Raw genomic sequence first — 12930 nt, forward strand, 5'->3', positions numbered from 1 at the left:
TGGTTCAAGTGTTACTTTATAAACACACATTGAAGTAGAATTTTTTACACAGAGCCACAGTCTAAAATAAGTATTTAAGTAGAAGAAATGTATTAACAAGGACTCACACAAAAAAATGGAAATCATAAATCAAAATATAAAAATAAAACAACAGGTTAAACACCTTAACTATAAGACAAATAATCTATGAAACTAGGTCCAAACAACCTGTTCATGTGCTGTTAATAACAATAACAAAAATCAACAAAAGTTTATAATGATAAGGTCTGGTAAAGACATATTAGAAAAACAAACAGAAAAATATGATTTAATATATCAAAATCAGTGCTACTAGAATTCCAGAGAAAATTCAGTTAAAAGGGGAAAAGATATTTTGTATAAAAAGTACAATTCAATGAGAAACTGATAAAACTTTTATAACATATATGATTAGTAAGAACTTTTTAATACTTGTATGTATCATTTGTATGAGATGCTTTCATAAATTAATATTGTGCTAGTTATCTATTGCTGCATAAATTCTTCTAAAACTTAGCAGCCTAAGCAACAAACTTTTATTATGTCAGTTTCCGTGGGTTAGGAATTCAGGAGCAGGTTAGCTGGGTGGCTCTGGCTCAAGGCCTCTCATGAGGTTGCAGGCAAGATGTTGGCTGGGGCTGCTGTCATGTGATGCCTTAACTGAAACTAAGAATTCACTTCTGAGATGGCTCATTCACATAGTTAACAGGAGGCCTCAGTCCCTTGCCATGAGAGCCTCTCTGGAGGGCTGCTTGAGTGTCCTCACAACATGGCAGCTGGCTGCCCCTAGAGAGAATGCTCTAAGACAGAGAGTGAGGCATAAGACCATGTTTCATAACCCAGCCTTGGAGTTCATATACAATCACTTCTACCATACCCTATCAATCACATAGAAAACCCCCGAAACAACGTAAAGTAGACTACATAAAGACATGGCTATTTGAAAGCAGGAATTATTGGAGCTCAACTTGGAGGCTAGCTACCACCTGTTTAAAACAAACAATGCCCAACATGCACAAAGGCTATAAATTTCAAATCACAAAGTAAAGCACACAAAAATTAAATAAACTTAAAAAAAAACCTCACTTATAATTTTTAAAAGAAAATACTATAAATAGTATCTGCCAGATTATAAAAAAAAAAAAAAGTCTGAAAAGCCAAGTGTTGATGATAATTAGGAGCAATAGAACCCGTAAATTTCTGCTGGGAGTATAAATAATTTTGGTCACAATGGAAACCAGCATTATCTGGTAAAGTTCTGAATATTGTGACATCCAGCAATAACACCTCATAAAATTGCTTGCTTTACCCTAGAGAATTTCTTGCATATATACACCAGAAGACATGTCCAAGAAAGTTTTTAACCACACAATTTGTAATAGCAAAATAAAAAAAAAAACTAGAAATAAGATAATTGGCATTTGTTTTGTTATCTCTCTGTTGAGTGGTGATTAAATTTTTCTTTTTCTAGTTCTTTATTTCTCAAATTTTATACTATGAGTTACTCAGTAGCAAAAATTCCAATGGCTGAAACAATATGAGTCTAGAAATAAGGTGTCTGAGAGGAAGAGAGAGCAGGAAATAAATTATTAATATCAACAATTTCACATATGACACAGACAATGTTATCCTTTAGCTTTCTGATCACATGTTGAAACATAAGAAAAAAGGACCAGGTTTAAATCCAACTTAACATTGCTTTGGTGGCTACAGTGACTTCCCACAAGTGTCAGCTCTGGGTATTAAGAGGGCACAACTGAAATGCACTTTTGTGTTGACCTTGGGCCTAACGATAGGGTCAGTACTAAATAATGCAGCCTTTCCCAGAAGGCAGAGTATTTCCATACCCTACGGTTCTCAGGAGCTGCTTTCACTCAGACTTCCTGGAATCTAGAATACACACAGCCTTTATTCCAAAAATAGTTTTCAGTAGCTTCCTCCTTTCTCAGCAACCTCACTTTCTCTCACACACTCTCTGCCCAATGCCATCTTTCCCTTGCCAGGGGCCCAAGGAGACTCAGCCGGCACAGTCCTCCTGCTCTGACTGTCTCTGGACTGCTCATCCCTAACGCTCTTGGCACAGACCCACTAGCTCAAGAGCTCCAGCAGGCCTTGGGCGTGGCTTGGCATTGGAGCATGCCAGGCTCGGGTCCTCTCGCAGTCCCCACAGCCCTCCTCTGAGACAGGGGCTGCTTCTCCCTTTTGAAGAACAATGGACCTTGGTGTAGTGAACCTTGAAAGTTAACTTCCCTATAGTTTCTCTAGGGATGTAAATCTCATTGTGGATAGGTTCTTCAAAATAAATCAGCTTGGAGTCTAACACGAGAAATAAACTACCAAGCTCACAATTACAGTCCACTGTGGTGATCATTTAAAATAATACCTAACACTTCTACAGCATACGTCCCAGTCATTGTTATAAGGGCTCTACATGGGACATTAGTTCAGTAAAACTACACAAAAGTAGCCCATTTTATAGATGAGACACCTGAGGCAGAGAAAGGCCTAACTTCTGAGCCTTGGCCCTTACAAGCTGCTCGGTATTGCCATGAAGGCTGTGGAGGCACAGAGAAGGCACACTGACTAAAGTCAGAAGCTGGGAAGAAGAAAATGCAAGCAACGGAATCTGGACAGCATCATTCACCCCATAAAGCACCAGGGTTCATTCAGCTCTTCTGACTGGCTGGAAAGAAGCCCCTCCCTTCTCCCTCATCATCAGTGTCACTCCCCACTGATGCACTCTCAAAGAAAACAATCTTCCCTCAGATAAAAAGGCTGTTCTTATATCACAAAGGTGGGATAACCTGGTATGCCCTCCAAATTAGCCCTCCCATTGCCCATTTACAGAAAAATTGTGTGTTGGGTTTGGGGGACCTCTCAACACTAGGGAACCTACATGATAACAGCTCAAAAGCCTGTCTCAACACATCCTTTCTTTGTGCCTGGACTCAGCTCTCTCTCCATCTTGAACATTACCTATGAGGTTAACAACACGATATCAACAAGGACATCAGTAAACACCTTCTTCACTTATTGAGCACTTACTGTATGCCAAGTACCAAGCACTTTACATGAAGGATATCTATAAGTCCTCAAAACAATACAATAAAGAGGGCTTGGTTATTACAATCTTAGATGAAGAGTTTAAATATGAGAATAAACAATTTGCTTAAAATCACAAAGAGAGGAACTGGCAGACTTTCTATGTAGTATGAGTCCCATATCCAAAGCCTTTGCTCATAACTATTTAACACATTCCCTTCCTTTTCCCCTTCTGCCAACTCCATCACTCCTTGTTTGAGAATGTCATGCCTGGGGCCAGCCTCCAGCTCCAAAGAAGACCATCACTCTTGCATACAGGAACCCTGTGAGCCTCCCAGCAGCCAATTCTGATAAACTCAAATCCCAAATGAAGGCACAAATATATTTTGTGCAAATTGACTCCCTGGCATATCCCAAGTAGATGGTTACACTAATTTCACAATTTTTTGGTGGCTTTTCACATGGAGTTACCCCAGTTTTGGGGGTAAACAAATCATTCAAACGACCAAATAAATAGCTCAAAGGAAAAGAGTTAAATACACCTTCAGACACTGGTAATGGAAACGTGCGTAGCTCTGGATGTCTCTAAACCATGTCCCAAGGGCTTAGCACCAGTCTCTTCTAGTTCTACCTGTGGCCTTCAGGCCTGTGTTCCAGGAATGCTGAGGTGTTCCCCACTCACCTCCAAAAGTGGGCATTTTCTATCTTCCCTAAGTTTTTCTTGCCGTGCCCTCTATCGGCAGTGTCTTTCTGCCTTTTCAGACATCTCCTGTCTGCCTGAGCCAACTGATTTTTTAAAGCCCAGTTTAAATTCATCCTTCTCTATGGTGCCTATTCCAACCCATTTTGGAAATGATTGCTTTCTATTTCACATACCCATTGCATTCTGTTTAAGCTTCTTTTTACCCCTATAACACTGTGACATGGATACTGGTTTAGAGTTATTTACAAATATGCCTGTCTTAATGGATCTTAAGCTCCTTATATAAATTTCTATATATGTGTGTATGCATATATATATATACATATATATATATGTATATATATATGTGTATAGATACATGTGTGTGTGTGTGTGTGTATATATATATATATATATATATATATATATATATATGATTGTACCCCAGGACCTTCTCCTTCTACAGTTTGTAGCACACAGTAGAGGCTTAAAATAGATTTGCTGAACAAGAGAAGAGTGAATGAGTGAAATTTTCCCCCTAGCGACCCTTATTCAGGTTAAGAATATAAATCTTGCCTAAGGAATTGGCTAAAAGACCAAAAATTTTATCTGAAGTACACATTAAAAAATGCATATACACACACAAGGAGGGAGGGAGGGAAAGAGGGAAAGAGAAAGAGAAAAAGACAGAAAGAAAGAAGAGAGAGAGAAATACACCTATATGCTTTTTGATCAGATAATAATAACTAATAGCATATCCCAGGCACTGTTCTAAATACTCACCCATATTTAATCCTTACAAAACCCTAAAAGATAGATACTATTAATATGCATGTTGTACAGATGAGAAAACTGAGGTGCAAATAGGTTACTAATTTTTTTCAAGACCTCAAAGCTAGGAAACTGTAGAATGAGTTGAAACCTGCATGTTATAGCCATTGTTAATCCCTAGAACACTAAATGTACAAGCCTTTAGCTAATGCACTAATGAACATAAGAGAAATACCAATTACAGTACATTTGATTTCTCATTCTTGTCACAGGACGCCTGCTAAAGGCCCTTGGCTCTCTTATTATTCTGTCACCTATCATCACCCAAAATGAAACATGATAAAGAGTTATTACAATACTATAACAGAGAAAAGTAACAGCAGAGCTGATAAAGAAGACACTTCAAGACACCTTTAGGTAAAACAGACTTGTGGGCTGGCCTCAGAGCCTACCATGTTTGAGTCAGCTTCACCGGAGTATGACTGAACTTAATCAATGGATGCAGATATTTGTTTAAAAGGAACAAATCTCTTTTTTTTCCAGGTTGAAAGGAGTTTAAAAAAAATTATCAGGCTTTCCTTTTGGATATTTTTAGAAATGTTACTTTTTAGGCCAGAAAAACCTGATTATTTAGGTCATGACCTCAGCTCCCTAGACAGAACTAGAAAATTTTAATTAAATGCTAAATTCAGAACAAAAGAATTATGAAGGTCCAATTCCATCAGTACTTATGAGAAGTCTCTTTTATTTTCCTGCATCTTTCTCTGGGTCCTTCTTTATCACTGTCACACACAATAGCCCTCAGACTTCCTTTCCACGTTTCGAGCTGAGGGACATTCTGCTCTAGGCACATTATGAATACACTGTACAAAACAGGTTCTTATTTTACCACTGGCAGCCTGTTTCAAAGATGGTCCCCAGTGATCTCTGCCTCACAGTATTCTTGCTCTTGAGTAGTCATTCTCCTACACATTGAAAAGGGCTGATTTTGTAAATGTTAGAACACCATGGAAATGTGAAGAGTGTGACTTCTAAGGCTAGGTCATCAAAGACATTGTGGCTAGCATATTCTTTCTTTTGAATCACTTCCTCTGGCAGAAGCCAGCTGCCATGTTGTGAGAACACTCAGGCAGCCCTCTGGAGAGGCCCAATTGGCAAGGAACTGAGGCCTCCTGCCAACAGCCAGTAAAGGAACTAAAGCCTTGTGCCAGTGGCCATGTGAGTGAACCATCTTGGAACTGGATTTTCCAGCCTTTGTCAAGTCTTCAGATGCCTGCAACCCTGGCCAACAGCATAACTGTAATCTCATTAAAGACCCAAACCAGAATTCTCCAGATAAGCTGTTCCTGAATTCCTGATCTACAGAAATTGTACAATATTAAATGTTCACAGTTTTAAGCCACTGAATTTTGAGATACTTTGTTACCCAGCAATAGATAACTAATATACAACTTCAAAATTGATGGTTGATTTTACCAATGCCTTTTTACCCATTATCACTTTTTGTCTTCTCAAGAAGTCTTGCTGAAAGTACTATTATAGTAGATTAAGGCTAAAAGTAATCATTATAGCTATTAAGTGCTTGAATTGTCCTCGAACCCAGATCTGTCTGCTTCTAAAGTTCAGTTTCTTAACCATTACACTGAAGTATCCAAGGCTTTATTTTTGTTAAATCACCGAAGGAACTCTGCCAGAACAGATGCTTAGAAGTCTAGCTATTGGTCAACAAGGGTCTCCCGTACCAGGAAATAAAACCTCTCAGGCAGAGCGTTCAGTGTTTCAAAAGATCGCTTTTGTTTTTAACTAGCTTATTAAGTACTGTAAAAAAAAAAAAAAAGTACTTAAAACAGCCAAAATAAAATTCACATGGTCTTGTTATGAGGTGAGTTAGCCAATAAACTTTTCTCTTGATAGTCATGACAGGGCTGCTATTTGAGGAAGTCATTATTCCAATACTTTACATTAAACTGGACTAGATTTATGAGTTGACATTTGGCTGCCAATAGGAGGGTTCTTTTCATCCCTATATTTTCTCTTATTTAAGCAAAAAGCAATACCAACTAGTAATTTGCACAAGCAATGTACAATCATCCCAGGTGAGAGAGACAGAGAATTATCTGGCAAAATAGAAAGATTGCCAAAAAGGATAACTTTGGTTTTGCATTTCTAGCTCACTGCCATCTGTGGATCGGGTTGAGAAGTCCCGGGAGGGGCTGGCTAATGGAGGAGCAATTTGTCACAAAAAGAGATGAGACAAAGGTGGTTTTAAAATAGTAAAAATCATGAGTAGCCCTTTTAATTTAAAAAAAAAATCTCTTTATATATGTCTTCTTTCAGGATTTGTAAAATTCTATAAGGAATTATGGCAATGTCAAAGATGATGACAATGTCAACTATAACTATCTCTATTTTACAGATGAGGAAATTGAGGCTCAGAGAAATCAGTCAACCACTCAAAAGTCATACTGCTCATAATAGGACCTGGAATTCAAATCCCAGGCTTGATTTCACACCCAGTGCTCTTTCCTGAACCTGACTCATGGATCAGACATCTTTGTACTTGCCACTCAGGGGGCACGCTGCCTTGCTGAGAGTAGACTCTCAATGTATCTTATTTAGTGCCACTGAAAATGGACTGGAGCTTATAGTGCGAATAGAGGAGGAAGGGGAACATGGGTTTTCAGGGGGGCAATCCTACTGCTTGCTTTATTTCTCTTTTCCTTCTGTGAATACCAAGCGAGCCACCAAAAGATGAGAAACCAATGAAGTGTCTCTGAACTAGATTGCAGAATGATGCCCCAAATGGAGACATTTTCTCCTCTACCTTGTTTCATTTTCCCTCCTTACAAATGGTGTGACTGTTTTCTGGAGACTCTTATGAATTCACTGAATCTTGTCTTCTAGGCATGATGGTCATCTGGATGCCCTTCCCCCCTCACTTCCTCGTACATCATCATTTGAATAATCAAAGTGAACTGTGGGGCTGTGGCAGCGTGGATTTGCACAGAATCCCTGGCTGGGTCTTTCCTTCTGACCATTCTCCTTTCAGTGCAGCATGCCGTAGGTAATAAACAGCTCACAAAAGTGGTTACTTCCACTCGATTCAACGATATCCAGGCTTATTAATTAAAGCCAGATTCCCAGATAATCTCACGATACCTGTGTGAGGTGTAGGTGAGAATTTTTTGAGGTAAATAGCAATTTCAGTGTAAGTGTGAGTCCCTGACTTTTCTCTGCTCCTCCGTCCCCCATCCTTTCCCCACCTCCCCCTCTCTCCCCAGAAGCAGCACAGACCTTGTAAAGCCTCGCTGCAAACTATACAACCATCCCATTCAGGGGGCTTGCCCTGTGCTTTTCTTGATCTTGTCAATCTGTTTACCTTGAGTAAAGGCTTTATGAAGAGTTAATAAACACTAACACTGTGTTCCTTTCGTTGAAAAGTAACATCTGAGTCTAAATACAGTGGCAGTCTCAGTTTTGTTTGTGTGAGTGTGTGTGTTGTGTTTCTTTGTGATGGCACCAAGGTTTGCATCTGTTTCATTCATAAGGTTACTTGGAGAGAGAGAGTTGTCTTTTTATGTTTTGTATTACTTTAGAAGGTAATATTGAAGTGCATGCTTTTTCTAAAAAAGAAAAAAAAATCACACTCTGAAAGAGATCTCTGATTTACATGACTTTGTGTGGGTGGAACCATAGGCTGATGAAGAAAAGGAAAAATCAAATCACATTTCCATGAAAATACAAGCTGGACTGAGTTGCTTAGCCTCACAGTTTCAACTTTATTTCTTATTGATCAGTGTGCTTTCGTTTTCGTTCTTTTTTTCTTTCTCCTTTTTTTTTTTAACTCCTGGTAGCTTATTCACATGAAAATCAAATTATGCCTTTTCTCCAAGGGATTTAGAGTTTTAGAAGTATGTGTTCAAACTATTAATATCCAAAGGACTCATGGTGACTCCACAACGGGCAGTTCTGTTGTAAATTATACTCTCCCTGTAAAAACATAGTCTTCAGCTACAAAGTACAATGGATGTGATTTCCGAGTGTGCGTCTAAAATGATTTAAATGCTTCCTAATATATAACTGAACTGAAATGAGTACACCTAAAATACTGCAAGCATATTCACTAATTACAGTAACCTTTACCCTTCTATTGTTAACTAGAACCCCATTTTGAAATTTGGCCTGAATTTTCCTTAGCTGATTATAGTCATTATAGCTTATCACTGAGGTGTGGTATGCCGGAATCCCATAAGCGCATACGAACCATACGGCCCTGATTTTCTCAAAGAAGGCCAGCCTCCCTTAGTATTTTGTACATGTTTATACAGCCCTTATGAGAGCACAGTGTTATTTTGAAATTGACAAACAGTTACTTGTTAACTATAGAACGAAAACAAGACTCTAATAAATGTGTTTTGTTTGCAGACACTGGAGTACATCCTGTCCTGATGGTAATGAATGTCAGATTATCACCACTAAAGTAACTGGCATTTGTTAATTGCATCAAATGATGTTATAACTATGAAATATTCTCCCACCAAAAGTGGTATTTTCTTGTATTTCCATTGTGTGTCAACAAATATTCTTCCTTCCCAGGGTGACTGTGGGGTTTAAATGAGGTAGGGTGCACAAAGGCTCTAAGTAGAGTTCTTAACACATAGCAAAGAACAAACTAATAAAAATTATTATAATGGCAGCGTGTCTACTTACCAATTTACAAGTGGTCTAATCATTAACAAATAGTTAAATATGGACATTTCAATTTTATTTCATAAACAGCATCACTTCAAGTATCACACGATCTACCACAGAACTAGGAAAAGGTAGTATCTGACTCATGGAGTGGGTATCCAAAATACAAACTTAGAGGTCACTTTCTTAGTATAGAACACTGTATCTCTCTCCCTCACACACATACACATCCTCCTGAAAATGGTCGTTCCTAACTTCCTGTAAATGCCCAGCTATCCTCAGAAGAAAATGTGAAGAGCCTACAATCAGGGCCTGGTCAGGGGGCTCAAAACTATAGATTCTCCTCTGCTAATTCATGTTTCCTACCTGCTCAGTCTACAGCTCAGCTGACATAGCCCAGCCAGCAATGCTGTCTCCTCTACCCTAAGTTTCATCAGAACGCAAGAAGGTAGCTTGGGGTAATTTCCTACTGTCCTTGAATATGATAGTCTTCAGAGGCAGCCCTAACTTCTAATTGTAGTTCTTACACTAGCCTGATGTGACTTGGGCCAACTATTTAAACCACGGGGGCCTCTGTCATCTCACTCATAAATGGTAATAATATTTTAAAGGTTATTGTGAGAGTTAAAAGCAGCTTATTTTAAAATGTGCCCTAGTTCCAGGTATAGTAAATTATATTCTTTTTTTTTTTTTTAACCTGCAATGGCTTTGTTGTCTGTCAAATTGAGTAAGCTAAACTACACTCTCCAGAATCCCCCTTTCAGTGTGTTTCCAGATATGGTGAGCTACAAGAGAGACTTGTTCAGGAGAGTCAGAGAATGGAAGGTAGCAGCCATCATGTAACATAACACATCCCTTCTCCCAATAGTTTGATCAGATTCTTGGTGCTGTTGTTAGAGCAGGCAGGGAGCTAGATATGAGCAGAGAAAGGAGCGCTTGAGTCAAATGGCAGGAAACCACACATCTTGTGAACAATGCAGGTCCTTGGATAGACAGAGAAAAGCAGAAACCCCCAGACTGTAAGAAACCACATATTTTTCAGTTGACAAGTATCCTGGAGGCAGACAAAAAAGGTGGGATAAGGCAGGAATCTCCAGTGTCTGAATGTAACCTTTTATGCCCTCATCTGAATGCAACCGTTTGCTTATTATGCCCTCATTACAATAAAATTAGCCTTGCAGATTAGAAGTACCCATCGTGCACCGATGCCATGACATTTCCAATTGAGACTAAATAAAGACAAAAATCTCTCCTCTCCTGGTTCCCAAGGAGAAGATAGTGGAGCTGGGATGAAAATCAGGACATACGACCCAAAAGCCCTCCCTCCTTAAAGAATATTCCTTCCATTCATTTTTACACCCCATATAACCAGTTTGCCAAAGAAACTCTGCACAGCTGCTCACCTGAGTCTGCCTGCTCTCCCTTGAGATCATCCTATCACTTAATAAATCCTCACTTTACTCTCTTGATCTCCACATCTTGTCTCTGAATTCTTTCTGTGACGAGTTAGAACCTATTCTATGGTAACACTGCTGTGAATATATTTTAGTGATGTGATTAAAGTCCCTAATCAGCTGGCTTTAAATTAGACAGATTATCCTAGTGGACCTCACTGAATCAGTTGGAAGCCATTTAAAATAGTGTATTGCTCCCAGAGAGACAGACAGACAAAAAGACAGCTCCTACCAGTGGATAAAAAAATCAGTTTATATCTCTAGGGTTTTAGACTACTCATGATCTACCCTTCCTGATTGTTCTACAGACTTCAAACTTGCTTAGTCAATCCTCAAAATTGATTACATAAAACAGTGTATTGTTACATAGATGATAGATAGATAGACAGACAGATAGATAGAGATACATACATACATACATACATACATACATACATACATGATAGATTCACTGTTTATCTATATATAGATGTATGGGTTCTGTGTGTGTATATGTGTACACACTACTGGTTCTGCTTCTCTGGTTGAGCTTTGACTGATACAATAGCTAATTTGATGACTTTCTTTTTAATTTTATTTAGATCCTTTTCATATTTATTTAGATCCTGTTCCTGGAACACATGGGCAATGCTGAATAAAATAAAAAGCAACGGATTTAGATTTAAGATGAGAGAATGTCCCAAGCCCACCCCTGTTTAGCAGTATGTAAACATGGCCAATAATTCAATCTCCCATGTGCAAATATGAGTGAAATTGTCACTGTATTGTCTACTGCATAATATTCAGCAAATGTTACATCCCTTACCTTCTCTCCTTCTAGCTCACAAAATTTAAGACGAATAAAAAGAAATAAGGCATACACTCTATTTTATTAATTTAAGAAATAACTTTTTAGAACTTATTCTGTACCAAGCTCTGTTAAAGTAACTTACAAACATTAACTCAGTTAATCCAGATCGCAGTCCTATAAAGGAGATAATATAATCATTTCCATTTTTAAAGATGAAAAAACTGAGCAAAGAGATCAGGTAACTTGCCTAAGGCCACACACGTGATAGATTTGAACCCAGGATGTCTGATTCGAGCTGATGTTTTAAGCCATTATCCTGTACTATGTATGCAAAAACAACATGAAATTTATAGAAATATGAATGCAATATAAATTTAAAATATTACACTATTCAATTTATTTGCTAAGGCTACTATAACAAAATGCCATAGACTGACTGGGTAGCTTAAACAACAGAAAATTATTTTATCAGTTTTGGAAGCTAGAAATTCAAGATCTAGGTGCCAGCAGGTTCAGTTTCTTCTGAGGCCTCTGTCCTTGACTTGCAGATGTCCACCATCTCACTGTGTCTTTGCCTGGTCATTTCTCTGAGCATGAGCACTCCAGTGTCTCTCTTGTGTTGCCCAATTTTCTGTTCTTATAAAGTCACCAGTCAGATTGAATTAAAGCCTGTGCTAACAGTGCCATTTTAAATTAATCGCCCCTTTAAAGGCTGTATCTCCAAACACAGTCACATTCTGAAGCACTGAGAGTTAAATCTTCAACATATGAATTTTGGGGGAACACAATCCAGCCCATAACAATTCCTGCCGCTAGTACAGCCTCACTGCTCTAACAGCAACCTGCCAACACTAGGCATCGAGTAACTCTACTGTGAGAGCTCGAGTGAATGAGCAGAGAAATGTGGAACAGCTCATCCTGAACTGTGCTAGGACCTCTGATCATTCTTCTACGTTCTGAATTCTGGAAAATCACAGAGCATTTTATTATTTCCTACCTACTTAATTTCGTATCTTGTTAGGGAGGATTTAAGAAACTGATTATTCATTTATTTGGCTTTACATTCTGCTGTGTTACTACCCAAAGTGCATTTTAATCCAAAGAAAATGGGCTCTGTGCCAACCCACAAGTTTCAAAGTTGTCTTAAGAGAAATCAGCGCCTTGAGGACCCTGAAAAATTTTCTCATAAGAAAGGGAGAAGTAAGGCAAAGAATAACTAAGAAGAAACAGCACCCAGAGGGTTTTTTAAAATGTCTTTGAAGCCAGGACAATAGATTGGGGATATTCAGGGTAAGTTACAATTTCAATAACTAGAAGACTGTCCACATTTATAACTGCTTTAAAGAAAGGAGACTTTCCTTCAGCTTAGAGTTTCCAAGCCTTGTATTCAAAGGAAGGCACTAGCTAAATTCAGGAAAGGATCCTCTGTTTTGTAGATGAGCAGCACAAATGTGAGGACTGTTTTCTCCAAAATTCTAAGA

The sequence above is a fragment of the Camelus bactrianus genome, chromosome 10 (assembly GCF_048773025.1).
Source record: "Camelus bactrianus isolate YW-2024 breed Bactrian camel chromosome 10, ASM4877302v1, whole genome shotgun sequence".
NCBI lineage: Eukaryota > Metazoa > Chordata > Mammalia > Artiodactyla > Camelidae > Camelus > Camelus bactrianus.